The sequence below is a fragment of the Meriones unguiculatus genome, chromosome 7 (genome assembly GCF_030254825.1).
Source record: "Meriones unguiculatus strain TT.TT164.6M chromosome 7, Bangor_MerUng_6.1, whole genome shotgun sequence".
Taxonomy (NCBI): Eukaryota; Metazoa; Chordata; class Mammalia; order Rodentia; family Muridae; genus Meriones; species Meriones unguiculatus.
The window spans coordinates 27,314,528-27,335,430 of record NC_083355.1 but is presented as its reverse complement, the minus strand read 5'-3'; the positions used below and the strand labels follow the sequence as shown (position 1 = coordinate 27,335,430).

The 20,903-nt window shown below is 44.0% G+C and overlaps 1 protein-coding gene across 1 annotated transcript in view; it reads left to right on the top strand.

Moving 5' to 3' along the window:
* The window catches only part of Ca10 (carbonic anhydrase 10), a 505,400-nt gene that overhangs the window by 376,823 nt on the left and 107,674 nt on the right, over positions 1-20,903 (top strand). The window lies entirely within an intron of this gene.

Genomic DNA, 20,903 nt, shown 5'->3' with positions numbered 1-20,903 from the left:
ATACACACACATACACACATTGTTTTAAATATAGATCCTGCACATGGAATGAAGTGTGGTATTTGTACGGCTGAGAATGGCTTCTTTCACTTACCATAATACTTTTGCAATTCCATCCTCCTACAAATGTCAGATTTCGGCTTTCTGTGTCGCTGAATGAGATTCCACTGTGTGTGCTCCGTCTTCGTTATTCATTCATTCATTTCCATGGGCTTCTGAGCTGGTTCCAGTCCCTGCCTGTTGTGAGGAGCAAGACAATGAACACGTATGTGCAGTGTCTCTGTAGTATATTCTCAGGGGACTCTAATCCAACATGCCAGCATTAATTTCTTAGTTTGACAAATAAACGATGTTTGTGTGAGATGTCAACATTTGGGGAAGCTGCCTGAAAGATGTCCCAGAATTCTCCAGGATGTCTTTGCAAGCTTAGTGCAAATCTAAATTGATTCCAAAAAAAAAAAATGCAGTTTATTTTAAAATTTTAAGAGGATTAAACCCACAGTTTACTGGCCATAATACATGAAGTACTGAAAGACTGTGAGATACAGAGTCTACCGGAAGACGGGAGTGAGAAACTCCCTCTCTTCATGTTTGCTGTGGCTGTGATTAGCTGGTAACCTAGAGCCTCCATCTCCAAACCTCTCTAAGCAGACATAATGAGCCAGCAAGATGGCTCAGTGGGTAAAGGCACTTGCTTCCACGCCTGAGGACCTGAGTTTGATCCCCAGGACCCACGTTGTGGAAAGAGAGTATTGACACATCCACATATAGAAATAAAAGAGGAAATTCTTTAAACACAGAAATAAGTAAATCAAATATGAACTGATACATACAATAAACTTGGATTGAAATGTTCAGTGCACAGTACTTGAATTTAGTTTTATTTAAAAAACAAATGGGGGGAGAGATTTTTGTAAGTAGAAGATGCGTGCCAGACATCTTCTACAGCTTCTTCTGAGCAAGCAGGGTCTCCTTCCAAAGATGTGGCTAACAGATGGGCCTTATCAGCCAGTAACGATCGGGAGCCCTCAATAGGGGATCCAACTCAGCTCCACTAATTTCTCACCTTAAGTACACACCTCTTAGTTGGCATATCCCCATTCCATGCCTGCTGATTCACGGGGAACTTTTCTTTTCGCACACCAAGTTATTCAAAATGACTACAGTTTTACTTTCCTAAGTAAGTTCTATTATAGATTTAAAATTGTTTCAAAACTAATTCTGATACTAAGAGTATCCTTTTCTCTCTCTCTCTCTCTCTCTCTCTCTCTCTATCTATCTATCTATCTATCTATCTGTCTATCTGTCTATCTATCTCTATCTGTTGCCAGAGAATATAAAAATAAACAAACTGGTACGATTTTCTTATTTTTCTGGGAAGAGGTAATTGTCTTGCAAACTAAACTCCAGTTACGGGAACTACAGCTCAGAGAAGTTCAGCAACCCTTCCTGCATTGCAGAGCTGAGAACCTAAGTTCTGCCCCCTTTTGTTGGACCATGCTTGAGGCCTGTTTGCCTCACCTACAGGGCTTCCCATCTTCGCAGGAACCTCACAGGAAGCACCGTTTAGCTAGTAATGATCTCAACATCTGTCTTCAGCCTCGGTTTACTCTTGGCTCCATTGCTTTCTCATACCCACTGTTAACTCTTCCAAGTCTCCAGGTGTCTGCATGGCCAGGGCCACCTCAGCTCTCTGGACACATAACCCTCTGTCCTTCCAGGTTCCTGGTATTCTGGCTAGTCTGACTATATAAAAGCCAGACCACACACACACACACACACACACACACACACACTCACACACTCACTCACAGAGACAGGGAGAGACTGAGAGAGAATGAGAATATGCTGCCTGGCTTGCAAGCTCTCGTTAGCATTAAATGCCAAGTTTCCAGAATCCAGGCGCCTTGGTTACAAGTAAAGTGGACATCGCTGCATTAATGCAGTAATGGAAATATAATGAAGGAATTTATTGTCCCTGAAAGACAATATCTGCCACCAAAACCCCATGGGGCATCCCCCAGACAGTAAGTGCATCTGCGCGCCTCTCATTTCACTGGCCCATAATTACCTCAGGAGGGCCATGACCCTCCAGTTCTCCCTATTAAAAGTGTATTTCCTTACAAAGTGAGCTGCGCTTTATCGAATTGCATCATTTTGATCACTGGAAATTGACATATTGGGCTCATTAGCCAGGAAGTTGGATAGTTAATTTATGAGGCTTCTCAGAACTTGTCCCAGACCAGTCACTGAGAGAACACAACTGCCCACGATGAGATGGGAGGAAAGTTACTCCAGCGATTGCCACCTTCTCCTCTCATTACAGAAATAATGAAGAGGAAACTTCTCTTCTACAGATGCTGCTCTCCAGGCCTACCCACACGCGCCGGAATGATTGTGTGTTCTTGCAACTAAGTACTATCTGACGGGCACACAGGCTTAGCACGCTCATTAGCACCGTTTTCCTCTTAAAGTGTTTCAGCTGTGCAGATGAAAAGATGATCTAAGTCTTCGCCTTCATCTTTAATATTTAAAACTGTTCACACAACCTTTTAAAAATCAAATATTGATGCTGTTACCTGTTGTTCTTCAAAGTGGAGCAATTATACTGCAGGCCCCTTCGAATACGCCTGCGTTTGTTGGAATGAGTACAAGGATGTTAGGGAGACATTTCTTTTCCCTGTCTGTGGCCTCCATCGTCTTCTGCCTCGGGTGGGAACCAGGGAAGAGCTTTTGACTCTTATTAAGGAACACGCTGAGACAGCTTCCCGAAAGCACCTAGTGGGCAGCCTGGCAGGGGATATGAGACGCAAGGAACATCCTCAAAGTAGAGTCTGCAGAATGGCACTGTGCCCTTGGAGCGATACAGGATCCAGGCTCTCAGCCAGTTTGCCCACAGGAGGCCAGCTTTCTTCCACCTCTGCAACCTAGATTCTTGGGGAGCAGCTATTCTTTGTCTGGGATGATTCCACGCTGCCCTCTAGTGGCTGCGTCGAGAACCTACATGTCTAACAACCCAGTTTCAGCAATGCTGAGCACTTCCCGTGTCGGAAACTGAGGAGACCGAGATACTCCTTAACAGTACTTGTAGGGACAGACATTCACGAACATGATTCTAAATCATGCTGATGATCTTTGACACCTGAGCAAATTCAGGGTGCAATGGCAACACAGGAGAGCCTTAGGTTCCATGGAGGTGGATGAGACGGTTCTAAAGGATGAGAAAGGTCTCCTGCATAGAGGAAAGGAGGTATTGCTTGGAGCCTGCTGGTCAAGATCTGTTATGCCGGGAGCGTTAGCAGGCCTTCTGGTGTTGGTCTCCTTAGTTTGCCTGTGGTATATATGCAAGATTAGAGTCTCACAACAGTGTGATGCAGCCATGATCATTCAGGCCTTTACAGCCATGGAAGCAGGACATTCGCCCCAAGCATGGTTGGATACCATAAAAAGTTAAAATGTTACGCTCAGGATGCGAGGCTAAGCACTGCACTCAGGGTCAGCCGCTTTCGACCCAGAGAAGAGCATGTCTGATTGCATGCGGGTTGATACCCCAGGTCCCGCCTCTGAGAAAAAGGTATCGGACGGGTCTGATGCTCTTTGGGTGGATGACACCTAAATGAACATCAGTACAAAGTCCCAATTTATTTCTAATATCAGAGATCAGACCTCTACTCTTGCCTGATGCGTCTAAAACAAAAAGGGGGAACTGTAGAGAGCTGCGGAATGCTATGCCTTAAAGATGGAGCTGGTTTCTGCCTTCCACCTTCCCGATGGTGAGTGCTCTCTGTCACGAACAATTCCACATTTGGCTAAGGCTGAGGATCTGGCTTGCTTCCATGTATGTGGACCTATCTGCATTGCCCACGTGGCACGCCTGGGTTGGCTACCCAGAGGCTATTTAAGCTGTGGGCTGGCTTTCCCCAGGGTCCGATGATTGTTCAAGGTTCCTGAATAAACTGCATTAAAAAAAAAAAAAAAAAAAAAGATCTGTTATGCCACTACAAAGGCGAGGTGCTAGAAGACAATTACATTTTGCTAGGATACTCTTTCACTGAGACGAGAACATTGCTTCTGGGACGCATTTTCTTTCTCACGTCTCTTTCGGATGCTTTCTGCACAGGATGGTTTGGCGTTGTTTTGTTAGAGGACTCTTTCTCTTTGCAGTATGGGATGGTAAGTCGTGCCGCACTCTACCATACACAGCATCTGGGATCTGAGAAATTCAGGGGCCAGTTGTGGAATCGCAAGTTGTTAAGGATGGTACAAGGTGAGGGATCCGTTAGAGCGAGGCTGTGGAAACAGAGAGTGTGGGGCAGGCCACAGAAGACTCAAAACGGTGGAGGCCTTAAAATTTTTCAAATACTTATAAGAGGTGGAACAAAAGAAGAGAGACTCTCTCTCTCTCTCTCTCTCTCTCTCTCTCTCTCTCTCTTTGTGTGTGTTCAAATGGAAGAAACTAACAAACCCATGCTTTGCCACGACCATTTCAAACTCATTGATGAATCTGAAAGAACTGTGGAAGAGCAAAGTGCATAGTAAAAAGGCATCATGAGATCACCTCACTGGGGAGAAATCCAAGCTCTCCTCTAACAGGATGGGATGCAGACTAGTAGAAACGGGTTGGATAGTTTCTCCTGGGCCCTCTCGGTTCACAACCATTTTCTGCTTCTAAGAAACAGGAGCAGAGGACCCCCTTTAACTGGCTCTAACTCCAGAGGCAAACATGCTCTCCTGGTACCAGCAAGATCAAGTGACCAGTGATTTCGTGGCCACTTGATACTTTTGTCATGGGTGAAATAAAAGGACACCACTCACTTTCTCCAGCAAATGGATACCCAGGTTGTGGACCCAAACAAACAAACAACAAACACTGCACCACCTTCCCTCAACAAGCATTTCATTCCACCAGACACAAATTGGCTGCCATAGTCACTGCTTTGAAGCCATGATATGAAATATCAGTTGCACAAAACAGAGCCATGTATCTCTGAAATATTGGTTATTGCAATGTGTGTCTGCTCGCCCTGAAGGTGAAATCCGAGCTCCTCCTGTCAGCTACTTAATCATGTCATCAGGCTTTGCCCAGTTGTTGACTTTTAGATTTTATTGCTATTAGCCAAAGGCTGGGGAAGAAGGAGAAGGAGGTTAGCAGGGGCGGAGCGAGCATTGGCGGCACGAAGGGGAGCTTTCTCTAATATAAAAATGCAGCGAATGTGGGAAATCAGTGTAGCAGGGCAGAGCATGCCAGCAGGGGCTGATTTCTTAGGAAAGGTGTCCTTTGTTAATGTGATTTATTTCATACTGCAGTAGAAAGAGTTGGAAAGACACACGCCCAAGTCCTCCAGTTTTTTGTTTGTTTGTTTGTTTTATTTTTTTATTTTTGTTTGTTTGTTTGTTTGTTTTTATTAGCCGTGCAGCCTAGGCAGTTTTTTAACCCCTTAGACCCGGGTAGGAATCCTACATACCTATCATGTGTGAAAAATAAGATGATGTGTGTGAATCACTAGCGGTCCGTTACCTGGCAAACATCCATTATCTGCTGCCACAGATAACCTGCGCAGCCACCTCAGGGCAGCTTTTGTCCCTGTACCCCAGAAACGCTGAGAAGCCACTGGTGCCATTCCTTCCCTAGCCCCATGCCTTCCCTATTCTAGATGCCTCCAGATGCCCACATCCTGCCTACTCCCAAGGCCCGATCCCAGTGCTTTCTTCTCTAGACGATGACCACAGTTTCCCTAAACAGAGTGATCTCTCCTTCTCAGAGCCAGTCCAGTAGCCCGGCATGTGGAATGCAAAGGCTCTCTCTCTCTCAAGTTCACTATCTCCAACTCTTATCCCCCTCCCCCTGCGACCTATTTACCCTCACTGAACCTCAGTTTCCTCAGAGGAGCTTAATGAAAATGCCAGCTTCCTGGGGCAGCGGCAAGAAAATGGCTGCTAATGCATGCACAGTACCAGGCATATGGAGCTCTGGAGAGGGACTTGGCATAGCACTGAATTATCAGTAGCACCATTTCCAGATGTGACCTTTCGTTGGAAAGCAGGATTTGCTTGGTTGCATACTTCTAGAAAGGACATACGCTATTCCTAGCTATCAGGGCTGAGGAGCTGGATACAGCTCTTGCTGGGTGTGCAAACATGAAGACTAGAGTCTCATCCCCAGAACCCACATAGGAGACTCAAGCAGAAGGCTGGGGGACAGAGCTCAGTGGCAGAGAGGTTGAATGGCATGCATGAGACCCCACAGTCAATCCTGGTACCTACAAAATACAAATTGTTTTTCCCCCTTTTTTTATTAATTATTTGTCTATTTTATATTCCAATCGAAGCTTCCCTTCCCTTCTCTCCTCCCAGTTCCTCCCTCTGACCTCACCCCTCTCAACCCATCCACCCTTCCTCCCCTTACCCTCAGAAAAGGGGAGGCGTCCCATGGATTTCAACCAGCCTTGGCATATCAAGTTGCAGTAAGACTGGGCACATCTCCTATTGTGGCTAGACAAGGCAGCCTAGTTAGGGGAAAGGGATCCAAAGGCAGGCAGTAGAGTCAGAGAGAGCCCCTGCTCCTACTTAGTCCACATGAAGACTAAGCTTCACAACTGTTACAAATGTGCAGAGGGCCTAGGTACATCCAACGCAGGCTCTCTGGTTGGCAGTTCAGTCTCTATGAGCCCCTGGGGGCCCAAGCTAGTTGATTCCGTAAGCTTTCTTGTGGTGTCCTTGACCCCTCTGGCTCCTTCAATCCTTCCTCCCCATCTTCCACAGGATTCCCCAAGCTCTGCTTAATGTTTGGCTGTGGGTCTCTGCATCTGTTTTCATTGGTTTCTGGGTAAAGCCTCTGTGATGACAGTTATGCTAGGCTGCTGCCTACAAGTGCAGCAGAGTATCATTAATAGTGTCAGGGTGGGCGCCCTCTGATGGCATGGGTCTCAAGCTGGGCCAGTCATTGAGTGGCCCTTCCCTCAAATTCTGCTCCATCTTTCACCCCTGCACCTTCTTCTGGTATGACAGATTGTGGCTCTCGGGCTTTGTGGCTGTGTTGGTGTCCCAATCCCTCCATTGGAAGTTGTTCCTGGTTACAGAGGATGGCCAGTTACACCCCATTGCTAGGAGTCTTAGCTAGAGTCACCTTCATACATTCTGGGGATTCCATTTTCTTGGTTTCTAGCTCATCCCAGAGAAGTCCCCCAAATCCAGTTGTCTCTTCCAGTACTCTCTCCCTCTGTTCTCCCATGTCTTATCCCTCCTGTTCCTCTCTCTACCCCCAGTCCCCTCCTTCCATTCTCCCCACCATGACGAATTTGAAATTCAAGTGTCCCCCATTGGGCCTTCCTTGTTACTTAGCTTTTTTGGGTCTGTGGTTTGTAGCATGGTTATCCTGTACTTTATCACTATATCCTCTTATAAGAGACTACCATGTTTATCTCTAGGTCTGGGTTGCCTTACTCAGGATGATCCTTTCTAGTTCCATCCATTTTGCCTGCAAATTTCATGATGACATTGTTTTTAATGGCTGACAAATACTCCATTGTGTAAATATACCATATTTTCTTTATCCATTCTTCAGTTGAGGGACATCTAGGTTGTTTCCAGTTTCTTCCTACTATGAATAAAGCTGCTATGAACATAGGTGAGCAAGCGTCCTTGTGGTATGGTGGAGAGCCTTTTGGGTATATGCCCAGGAGTAGTATAGTTGGGCCTTGAAGTAAATCTATTCCCAATTTTTGCACAAGTTTGCACTCACACCAGCAATAAAGGGGTGTTTCCTATTGCTCCACATCCTCACCAGTATGTGCTGTCACTTGGGGTTTTGATCTTAGCCATTCTTATGGGTATGAGATGGAAACTCAGGGTCAGTTTGATTTGCATTTTCCTCATTACTAAATATGTTGCACATTTCTTTAAATGCTTTGTGACCATTAGCGATTCCTCTGTCAAGAATTCACTGTTTAGACCTGTACCCCAGTTTAAAAAAAAAAACTTTAAAAATTTAACATAGCCCTTTTGTTAATTCTTTGAGAATTTCATACCATGTATTTTGATCATACACAACTCCCACTCTCCCTTCAACCTCTCCCTGGTCCAGCTCTTACTTCCCTAATCCCCCAAATCTGTGTCCTCTCTTTTGAAAAACTGCATGGAGTCCTCATTATGCTGCCCATATACTCCTGAGTTTGGGGACATCTCCTGGAGCTCAGTTAACCTTTCAGGGTCAAACCCCTTGAAGAAAACTGACTTTCTCCCCGAGAAGCCATCAACCGTCCATAGCTCCTCTGCTAGGGATGGGGGCCCGTGAGCCCTTCTCTCCACCTGGAATGTTGAGTGGGCAGATTTGGTTCTGTTCTTCTGCAGGCAGCCACAGCTGCTGTGAGTTCGTGAGAGGAGAGGTCGTAGCCAGAAGTTAGCGCTCTGCTCTGGTCTTCCTTGAATTCTGGGGGCTCTTACAGTATTTCTGTCTCTTCTTCCAAGATGGTCCTGATCCCTCGGGGGTTGGCATAACTGACATTTTTCCTAAGATGAGCCACCTACAGTCCCAGCAGAGGTGGCGTTGGAGGATCTGGCTAGACAGAATAGCTGCAGTTGGTAAACTTCGGCAGAGGTTGAGGCAGACATCCAATATCAACCTGGGGCCTCTCCATGCACCTGCACATACACCCTGACACACACCTGCACCCACACACGTGAACATGAATACACACAGACACAAAGCTGCGGTCGTCGATAACAACAGGCATGAGTCTGACCACAGGCGCATCAGAATGGAGCACTGTTGGACTGTGAGTGATATTTCCTCATCTGCCTAAACCCCCGACCCTTTCTTGCAGAGCACAGGGCCTGTTCATTAACTTGTAAAGCCTCTGGGCAATGCAAACTATGTGAAAACTGGACAGTGAGGAGAAATATCAGCTGTGCAGTCATTAACTGACAAGACTAATAGCTTTGGTCCATGTCGAATCAACGCCTGACCTTCAAGAAGGGGACAGAGCCTGTGTGGTCCTGTGGGGAGGAGGAAGCAGAGGCATGAAGGCATCTGAGAATTCCTTTATAATCTCCCTGTAAATACACCTGTGAACAAAAGGTTTCCCGCTTTTACATGACTGATCTTTTCAGCTAATATAATGTTTTTTTTTCACATCCAACCAACTTCTTAACAGGAGTGTTAAGAGGTTTGCAATTTATTAAGTTATGTAAGATCCATGCATGTGCACCTCCATGAAAGCTGGTCTGTAAATCATACTCAAAAAAAAAGTAAAGATTGATATATTAAAGGCTGTCCCTGGGGTGGGAAACAAATATGAACTGTTGACACCATAGTCATGATTTATTTGTAGACTATGTAAGTCATTTTGGAATTGGGTAGCCTCGGCAGCTAACCAAGTGGCCCACTGTATAGAGAAAGCAGATTTGAAAGGAAGATGAGCCAAACTACCCTCTTCAGAATGGTAGCCACTAACCTCCTGTAGCTACGGAGTACACTCAACTGCCAGTAATCAAGGGATGTTCACTTGCAGAATACTCTCAGACACAAAACTCATGAACATCCAAATCCCTGCGATCAGGAGGTTCTGTGTTTGCATGTAGCCTGCTTTCACCCCTTATACCTTACGTCATCTGTCTATTACTTAAAACATCTAATGCAATGAAGTGCTATGTCAGTGTTTGCAATACTATAGAAATACGGTCATGAAAAAATGCCTGTGCTTGTTTAGTTAGTATTGATGAAATCTTTTTTTCAAATATAGTCTGTCTGTTGTCGGTTGAATCCCTCAGATTCAGAACGCTCCCACCAGTGGGGTAGGCTGGCTGTGTGTAGCATGTGGTGAGTCCAAATTGGGATGTGCTTTGAAGTGTAAAAGACACATTGAGCCTCCAAGACGTCCAAGACAGGGAGAAAGAGTGCAAAATACCTAATTAGCCGTTTTGTATTGATTATATGTTGAAATAATACTTTGGATATAGTGGGTTGGATGAAATGCATTCTTAATGTCAGTTTCACTGTTTTGTTGTATTGTTTGGTTAATGCAGGCACTAGAAAATGTGGAGTTGCAGCTTGTGACCACCTCCTGTTCCTATTGGCAGTTTCTCCGTTGGGCAGGGCTTTGTACCCCAGCCCGTGCTGAACCATGAGAGGCAAGGTCCCCTTTGTTTACTTTAAAAGCGAAAACATGAAAGGATCCTCAGTAGAATGTGTGTCACGCATCCCTAGTCCTCCTGTTCTCAGGCTCTTTTCAGCCTCTGTTTATAAACCATCTCCAAGTACCCTATATCTCAGAGACACCTAAGAGATGAGACACAGTGCTCCCCAGCCAAGCCCCAAGTCCCCATCACCCCCTGTTGTTACACACTCTGCCCCACTCGTGCACATTATCTGCCAGCCACTTGAGTACAGAATGTGAGCAAGAGAACACACAAGTGCCAGGACGTGCTGTGTGCCAGGCAAGCTTCTCATCACAGACAAATCCCTGAGAGAGATTGTTTAAAGTGGAAAAGACTATATGTGGCTCATGGTTCCAAAGGTCTCAGTCAGGATTAACTGGCTCCATTATTTCTGAGTCAGTGGTGAAGCAGAACAGCATAGCAGAAGGGTATGTAAGGCAATGCTGCTCACCTCACGGTAGCTGATTTGGAGAGGGTGAAGAAGAGAGAGTGACTATGAGGTGAATCTTCCCCAGGGTTCCACTTCCTCCAAATAGGAACTACCATCTCTAATGGTATCACTTCATGACTGTGTCAAGGAGCGAATCTATTGTTTAGAGCAGAGCCTTGGGATCCAATCACTTCTTGCTCATTAGGGCCAACAAATAGGAACCAAACGTCAACATATGAGCCTACTGGAGAAACACTTCCTAGTAAATCACAACACCATAACAAACAAGTGCCGAATAATTGACTTGCATACAGTGAAATGATGAATAAGCAGTGGGAATTGACATCTAATTATGTCCCAAACATTTGCTGTTTCTGGTTCTTTGAAAAACAAAATGAGTTTCAAGGATTGTAACATCTGACCAGTGGAGCCGGTGAGACCCACATGGGGGAAAGCTCAGGAGGCAATCCACAGGCTCTACTGGGGCCGTTGCCACTGTATTCCACGGGCTCCATTTAGGAGACATTTTCCTCTTAGGAGATGGAATGGCTGGAGGTTGGGAGTCATTTGCCCGAAGCCCTGAGAATCAAGGATTGAATTAAATAAAATTACACTTAGAAATAACCGTTCTAAGGCAAATTTCAACGTGTTAATTACGGTGACCTAACCTTGGGTGTTCACAGTGTAGAGAAAACTATCGGCCCCAGAATGAATCAATGTACAGTCCTCTACATATGTCTAGAAGGAACTTTGGCAGTGCATTTTTATAATTATTAAAGCAGTTCCTTTCGGCATGGAGAGGGGATAAAAGAAATTACTCTACACTGCTTTTCCCCTCCCCCGAGCACTGAATACCTGTTTGATTCAGGCCAGAATTCCTCAAGAAAGGAGTTGCAAAAGAAGCCAGTGGATATCCTAGTGCCACTTCCTGTCTGCTGAGTAAGATGAAGAGGGAACTTGGGTTAGGTACCCAGATGAGACTCAAAACAAAATCTGGTCACTTTTTATTTACTAAACAGGAACCTACTACTGTTCTGGTGCTAAGAATAAAAATGTAAGCTGTTATAAACATGCTGCATAAAATATATAACAGATATAGAATAAGTAATAAACTATGTATTAAATAGATGTGGTTTGTATATTAGAATATTTTGAAAAAAATACATATGTGTGTGTTCAACTTAAACCTGATTTGAGTTAATAGGACAGAGAAATTAGAAGCAATTTGTTGTCAACCAAATGGCGCCATCTTGGTTCCAGTTTCTCCCTTCATCCACAGAGGACTCCAGCTAGTCACTAGGGACTCAGAAAATTAAATCCAGACAACCAGCTGTGAGAGATTTGGCAAGAACCCCCCAGGCTCGCAATGTGATAATTGAAAGGCAGGACATAGGACTCCCATTTGGGAACTCATACACCAGAACTGTAATGGAAAAACTCATGCTAGATACCTATGAGGTCTCACTCCATGCTCAGTGTTTAGGCAGGGCTGATGTGCTCAAGACAATGTTCAGTATAATGCTAGCCACCAGATCAGGGTTCCCTTGAGGTCATGGAGGACTGGAGGCCTTCTCTTCACTTAGCCCACACCCTGGTGGACCAGGCAATGACTTACACACCTGTCCTTCATTCATCCTATCGTTAGCATCAAATACAATCTAGATCAAGAGGTCCTTTCTGGGATGTCACAGCCTCATATCCCTGAAGTTTGAAGAAACTGTCCCTTATTTGAAGAGGCAATGTTACCATAACCTGTATCTGTTTTCTTTAACAGTAGGTTTTATACATAATAATAGGCAGCGTATATGATTGTTTCATCTCTTTGCCCAGGGCTGATTTAAAAATAAAAATTTAGTCTTTATATAGGCCGAAAATAGGCTGGCTCAGATGAAAAAGAGAAACATTAAAGTGAGCAATGCTGTGGAAGGATCCTCTCCCTGTCTTCCCTGCAGGGTTAGGAGATGGGTGAGATCCTACCCTCTCTCAAAGCTCCATAATCTTTACCTTCTCTACATCCAGTCCCTTCCATTTCTAACCATTATAGTAAAACTTAAGTAACATTTGGACAGATACTGTGTAATATCCACTATCTAGTTTACAGTGTCAGGTAAGCGGCATCTGAAAGTATAAGGGTAATTAGTTTCATTTTCCTATGGGTTAGTGTTTTTTTTTATATACATAATACTCCAGTGTTACAAACATACACCTAGCATCCCAGATCTATGTGCATCTACTTAGCACCCTAGTACTATGTGTGTGTACTTAGCACTCCACTACTTTAAACTCAGCAGCATGCATCACCAGAAATAATTTACCTGAACAGAAATGCCATGACGACCACACCAGTTAACATGCCAACTTGGACCAGGGAAAGTCCACGATGGCTTATGCCTAGATGAGATACAGGTTGTCAAGGGCTGCCAAGAGAGGAAAAATCCATCTCCTCCAGGGTAAACTTGGGAATAGGCTGTCCATTCCAAGTAGTCAGCCCTGGATACATATAAGATAAGCAACACTAAATGAACTCAGTAGGGTGTGTGTGTGTGTGTGTGTATCTGTGTCTGTGTGTGTTAGACAATAATAATTAAAGATGAAAAGCTTATGAATTGGAGAGAGAGAGATGGGGATATTAAACAAATTGAAGGAAGAAAGAAAGGCAAGAGTGATGTAGATAAACTATTCTTGTACAAAATTCTCAAATGTTTAATTAAAATGAAATGAAAAATTAAGGAAAAAGAAAAGCAAAAGAATAAAAAGGGAAGGGCTCCATATATGAAAGGGAAAGTATGAATTTTGTTTTGCAGAGTCTGGATCACGTCACTTAACATAATACTTTCAAAACTTTTCCGTTTCCCTGCACATTTTATAGTTTTCTGCTGGGCGGGGGGGGGGGGGGAGGGATGCGGTTCAAATCAGGCCATCCTGGAATTCTCTGTGTAAAGCAGGCTGTCCTCAAACTGAGAGATTTGCCTGCCTCTGCCTCCTGAGTGCCGGGATTTAAGTCATGCACCGCCACTGCCTGGCTAGTTTCCTGCCTCTTTATACATGATTAAAAGCTTGTTTTATGTATGTATGTGTGTATGTATATTCATATATGTATGAATGTGTACATATAAAATGTTCTTACTTAACGTTCTTCTATGGCTGGGTATCTAGGCTGGCTCCATCCCCTTGCTGTAGTGAATGTGCAGCTATTAACATGGATGTGCGTGTGTCTCTGTGGTGGGGTGTGGAATCTTTTGGGTATGTGCCTAAGTGGTATAGCTGGATCATATAGTAGTTCTGTTTTGGTGCTTAAAACAGCCACAATAGCTGCGTCAGTTCATACTAAAAGGGTATGAGTGTAGGTTTAGATGACGAAACTAGGTAGGAGATCATGAGAGGAGAAAAAGGTATCCAGATGGGTGGGGGACAAAAGATCACATATGACCCAAAAGTGCAAAGATGGCTACTGGGGAAAGAGGGGAGCCCAAATGAAGGAATGAGGTAGGGAAAATGGGGAGAAGGGGAACATGAAAATAAGTAAATTTTGTTTGCGAAGTGCCATAATAAAGCCTAATTCTTTGTATACTGATGAATAAAAATGCATTTAGAGAAACCTCAGGAGGGATGGGCCCTATGGTCAATGAGCAAAGTTAGTGGGGGCGACTCCTGACGTAGATCTGTCTCAGTTTTCTGGTTTGCAGGGTTTGATTGTTTCTGAGGTCCTTTAGCCCTAGACCCTGTTTGACCATCAGTTGGTCCACCTGTGTATTCTCTATACTGAGGTGTTGCCAATAACTGGAATTCAGTTGACATCCCACACCGCTCATCCGTAAACAATGCCCCCCGGGGTGCCGTGTGGACAAGCGGCCCCTGCTATTTGCTTTCAGCCCTCACAAATCATCTCCTTGGTGTATCGGAGGGCTCTGCAGGAAGCCAGGCTAAGCAGCCTCCTCAAATCTCTTACGCTCACTAATTACACCGCAAAGAGCTATTCCACACCTCAGCAGAGCAGTCAAAGATGCATAATAAGAAAGCTGAGTTGCAAAGAAAAGACCCCTAATTTATGACAGGCTGTCGTCCACTCATCACTAACCCTTCCTGGCACCGAGTGGGCTCCCTAATTACGGGATCAGACATTCGGTTGTTAAGCCCACAGCGGACATAGACTACCCATCTCCCAGTTCTCAGCAGGTGGGAACTAAAATCCTGCTTCCCTAGACCTAGAACCAACCCTCCACCAAAGGTGTCTGTCCATCCCAGGCCTGGGCAAATTGAACACATTCTGTCACTACTGCATCATTGTCACATTTTGGTTGAGTTGATCCCTAACCGCAGAAGCCACTACAGCTCTCCCTTCTGACTTATTGCTTACTCACTTGAGTAAGTCTGTAGACTATCCCAATATCCTGGAGGACAATTCTGCCTCTTGTGGTTTCCCATGGAGAAATTTCGAGAACAGTCTTTTAGCCCACTTAAAGCTCTTCATCTAAGGAGAAGAGGTAAGTCAACCTCCCTCACGAGGTCGGTTGTAAGCATTAGGTGAAAGATAATAGGTATAGTGGTCTCAAGGACGCTGCCTGGAAGGTGCCAGTCACTGCTGCTGCTAAGGATGCTGTGTGTATCCTCCAAGCAGCGCGTTTATAGTCGCGTGTGTCTTAGGGCAACAGTGGAAACACAATCTTCTGGGTAAGGCCACATCTCAGCAATGCAAAAGCCGGCACTCCCGTGTGACCAGGGAGCACACCCATCATGCCAGCTCCGCCCAGAAAGGCAAATAAATAAAAACATCACATGGTTAGGGTTTGTCACGGGCTCCTTTCTGAACATTCATTCCCACGCTCACGGCACCAGGTCAAAGGCTGAGGAGCCTTCGGGAGATGCGGCCTGACTAGTGGAAGCAGATCACAGGGGCCGGCCTTCCAAAGCCACACTCGTCCCTGGTTCCATCCTGCTTTCTCTGCTTATTGGTTGGCTACCACAGATGTTCTGCCATGAGCGGCCACTGCCGTGACCACCGTCACGTCTTCCCTGTTGTGCCGAACTGCTGAGCCCTGAAGCCACGAGCCAAGATGATGCCTTCCTCCCTTAAGTCCTTTATTCCACAGGGATGTGGACTACAGCTAACACAAAGCTTGTCCTCTCGATCTTCACCTTTTTTGACATGTAACAAGCGCACAAGTTAGTAGAGTCCACTGTGATTTAACATACATTATGTGTTATACTCCAGGAAATCACCCTTATTTCTTCTTCCACCCACAGCACCTTTCCCTGTCCCTAACTATTCTTCATTTCTTTCTGTCCCCCTACCCACTTGTGTCCACCATTCCATTGTGTAGTTCTACAAGATTGTCTTATTAGTCTCTATACATGAATAAGAACATGTCATGTTTGCCTTTTCTGTGCTGCTCAGCATAATGATCTCAGGTAGTACCTTTCTGACATCTACGCGACCACTGAGAAATCAGGTGTAGTCTCTCTCTGGTGCTTTTGAAAGTTGCTTTCTGAGATCCTAGAAGCCTTTTGACTCTTGAATCATAGCAAGACAAGAATTGGAGTCCTCGTGCTTCCTCCTGTATGCCCTTGAGTGGTTATTTCACCTGGCTGTGCCTACTTTCCTAACCTAGAAAGTGGCAGGAAGGTGGGCATGCCATGACAGCACATGCTTATAATCCCAGCCCTAGAGAGACGAGGGTAGGAAGACTAAGGAGGGAAGGCCAACCTGGGGCTGGGTCCAACTTCTCCAAGGATAGCTGTTTCTCTCTGGATCACAGAAGGGAGATGAGGGAGGTCTTTTCTGTGAGCTGCCAACCCACACATAGACTGACATCTTCCCATCCAAAGAGAAGCAAACAGCCCAGGCTACTATACATCAAGAGTGGTGCTAGGCTTGCTAAGGAAGAAATTGTGAGGATTTGAAGAGGAAATCTGGGCTCAGAATTTAGCACCCATTCTGACACCAAGTAAGGATTCACACCAAGATGCCATCTGCCAGCGGCAGGTTGTGGCCAACTCTCAAAGAGTGAATGTTCCTCTTTTAAAATGCCCTGACCAAATTCAGGCCCTCTCATATACTGCTGTCCACAGAATGAGCTAGAAGATAAACACACTAACAAGAAGCCTGGCAGATTATTAACCACTGTACCAGAACTGTGCTTGTTCTACAGGGGTATCCAATGTTATAAAATAAACATGGTGGATTTGAGGGTGCTGAATTTTGGCTTGTTTATTTTAATTACCTTTTTATGTCTGTTTATTTGGTTTTGGTTTACAAATGAACACTTTCTTTTTTCAGACGACCTCAAGTTATTGATGTTATTTATTGACATGCCATCTGAACAGGCGTCTATGTCCGCTTCCTTTAATACAAGTAGCTCCAAGTAGTCTTAAAACAATAGAAATGTCTGTAGTTGGGGAAGCCAGGCCTTCTCTTCTCAGGTCTTTGTCCTCAGATGAACAGCAGCCCAGCATGCTGCCGAGTCTTCCATGTTCTTGAAAAACAATCCTGGCAACCTCCCCTCCCCGGAACTGCACGAGACCTTATCTACAGAGTGCAGGAGAAATGACACCCCCACAACAATGGAAATGGGCAGTGACAGTTGCTCTTGCTCACATCGAGATAACCTGTCCTTTGCTTGTCTCCTACCAGCTGTGTGATGATTCTGGACAAGTCACCAAATCTTTGTCGACCGCCCTGAATTGCTTCCTTGGTAAAATGGGCAACATACACCCCTACCTCTTGCTTAGGGTTACAGTGAATTCAGACAAAGGCTAGGGAGCTGTGGGGCAGCCAGAGGCAAGCTGGCTATGCCCCCCAGCTTCACCTTCTCCACTCACCTCTGCACCCTGGTCTGCAGAAACAAGCTTTTCCCGACATGCTGTGCACCAAAGTCATTCACTGGAAACGCAGTAATTAGCGACACAGATAAAGTGACACTGGTACGGTGCTAATTACCGCCATGCAGATGTACTGTTAGATTCAGATATCATACATAACATTGTCAAGCCTTTATTTTTAAATTAAAGTGCAACAAACCATACCCTGGATACACATATTTTTGTGATTAATACAAATTAATGTTATTTCATTGTGTAGAGAAAGGGTTGAGATAAGGGGATGTTGCATCTAACTGGAACAACATTGTGGTATATATTCTATATTCCCCCAGCTGCCTGCACACTGGGAGCTTGCGTGAGGAAGTAAGACTTTTGTGAAGACAAAGATCAGACATGCTCCGTGTAGTAGCCCAAGCTCCTAGCACAACCAGTTATGTATAACCCTTTATGAACAAGGATGGATGAATTGCTGATGAGTGAAGGAGTTGGTGGAAATGAATCAAATGAATGAGTGAAGATACAACCATGTGTATAGAAGGGAATCTAGGGGAAATAAGGAACTAAAAGGCGCAATGATTCCTTTTGATTCTCCTGGTTCTGTTTTGTTTTTTAGTATTTGAAATGTGTCGTCTGTTCTCCACATCTATCTAGCACATTGAAGTCCAAAGTGAGAGGCAAGTGGATCATCTGAAAGCAGAGGCTGAGTGGTTTTCCGTAAAGACCATTATAATGCACCAGGTTCTGAAAAGAGGAGGAGATGGGTGGAAGGGAAATGGAGGAAGATGCTTCCACATCAGTGAGACTTGCATGCAATAGCCAAAAGAGAGAAAGGAAGAGAATGAAAATGTTGGACCAGTGAAAATGTTATTTACTTAATAATACAACTCCACAGGAGAATTACTTTTCATTTTCATTGTGAATAAAACGTGCCTCGCTTAAACTTTGACATCTTAACCATTTTTAAGTTCAACAATATTAAATACACTTATGTCACTGCAGACTCTTCACACCATTTACCTCCAGAACTCTTTGTCTTGCAAAGTTGAAACTTTATGTCCATTACACACTAACTTCCATGTCCTTCCTGACCTCAGCCTCTCTAATCTCTATTCTACTAGCTGTCTCTACCATTTGCACTACTTTAGACAACCTCATATAAACGAGATTCTTTTATATTTAAAGTAACTAGTAATTAAGAGTGAGGCCTGTCTCTTGACTATTTGTTTTGAAGATGGCTTATCATTTGGGCTCTTTGTTTTGTTTTCCAACCCTCATTCCCATAAGGAAATTTGTGTTATGTCTATTGTACAGTTATGGAACTGAAGCTTCATAATATTAAATAAATTTTCCAAAGTTACATAGCTGACAAGAAGTAGATTGAGAATCTTTTGACACCCAAGACTCCAGTTCTTACACTTGCTTTTGTGTCCGTGTGGTTTTGAAATGCTGGAAGAAGGCAGGTGGGCATGGGACACTGGCTTTGGTTGAAGTGTTGTTCAAATACGCAACCATATTTTGACACATTAGATAAAATTCCTGGTGAATGGGTTTCTTGAAATATGGGGTTTCTCAATGGTAGAAGGCATCAGGCTATAAGATCTCATGGCATCTCAGTGATAGGGCAGAGGTAGAGATCTCGATTGGGATTGGGTGTTGGCTGGCGTGAACACATTATAGACATCCAGTTCTGCTCCAGGGGTGTCACTTTCCGTAGAAGATGTATGCTACAATGCATAATAAATGCTCGCAGAGTTTGCCTAGTGAAATCCTCCTGGCTTAGGGAACTGTTTCAGCCATAATGATATGCAGTGTAGCAAAAGATTCCACAATAAACTGGATATTTTTACCACAGAGTATTTTGCAGCCATTTCAAAGTGATGTTGAAGAACAAATCATGGCCTGGAAATATTTCTGTTAGTGAAAAAATAGCATTACTAAGTCAGATATAATATATGTACGTAAAAATAACATATATGTACACATACATTTATATAACGATCTCATAAAGTATTTATTTCTAAGTATGAAAAGGTTGGACATCAAATTATTCAGGCTAGCTGGTTGATTTTTAAATTATGACTATTTCTTTTTCCCTTAACTTTCCTGTTTTCTGAATCGTATATAATGCCTATACATTTTTTGGTATTTAGAAAAGAATAAAATTTATTTTATGATAGAAGCATCATCTAACTTTAAGCCACCACATACAAAGAAAGTCCTTAACTGGAGCCCAAAAGAAGACATTCTCTTTATATCATAATAACTTAGTAATAGTTATACGCGTACTTGAACCTGGAGAACAGGAATGGTTACAAGAACAGTTAACTTAAGAAGGAAAAAAAAAGAAAGAAAATCTCCAATATGATGTAAAGTGTCTGAGAAATGCTGTACTGAAGGAACTGGAGAGAAGAGATACAGAGGAATATTGCATTGCAGTGAGCCTCATCTGTTTGCCCACTCACTCACTCACTCTTGCTCTCATTTTCGCTCACCCCCCCTTCATGTGGACCCTGCCTTACAGTAAAAACAAGAATGGAGTATCTGGCGAGTGACATAGTGAGCAATCTAAGAACTAAACCAACTTATCACTTACAAGACCAGGGTCAGAAAGGCAGAATGGCAGGCTACCAGCAAATATTCAAAGGCTAGATCTATTGACATAATCAGCTGCTCCAAGAAGCCAGGCACAGCAGTGCACAGCTCTAAGTCCCAAAACTTAAGGCCCAAGGATTGGGAGTTTGAGACCAGCTTGAGCTACATAAGAAGAATCGCTCTAAGTGAGTAGACAGACAGACAGCCAGTAATAGATGACAGAAGGTTGATAGATAAATGATTGATGAGTAACTGACAGATAGATGGAAGTTACATGCTGTCTCTGTGAAACTGCTGAGAGAAAGTGGACCTAAAGGGCCAGAATAAGCAGGATGAATATCTGAGTAATTCAGCATGCAGTAACCCAAAAGAACCCATCAAAGTGTCTTTAAAGTCCCCCTAAGCTCCCAGAACTAACCCAAGAAAGTAAGGAAGAAGAATACCAAGTGAAACAATGACACAGGGTCATTTGTAGAACTGTGCTAAGGTCATAGACCAGAAAAAAAAAATGAAGCTTAGCATTGAATCCAAAGAGAAAGGACAGAAGGGAAAAGAAGAGAAAGCAGTAAGTTGAGGAGGAAGAGGAGGAACTGAAGGAGATGGGACTGGGAATGAGAAATAAGTTTTGAATGTGAGAAATGGGACCTCAGGTGATTCTCTTCAGGTTAGCCCTGAGGCTGTGTTCTCTGAGTGAAGACCTGAACTGTTTCTGTGTTATGTCTGCTAAGGGACAGGAGAGGGATCCAACCAAAGCAGCTGGACTGAGTGCTTGAGAATTCACAGTCTCCCAGCGGAGCGTTCTCATCTCTCACTAGGATCCTTTAAACTCTGCTCATTGCTTTCTCTGATTTCTTACACCTGAGATTTTTAACTTTTACACCATCTCTACCTTCTAAACAGCTATGAT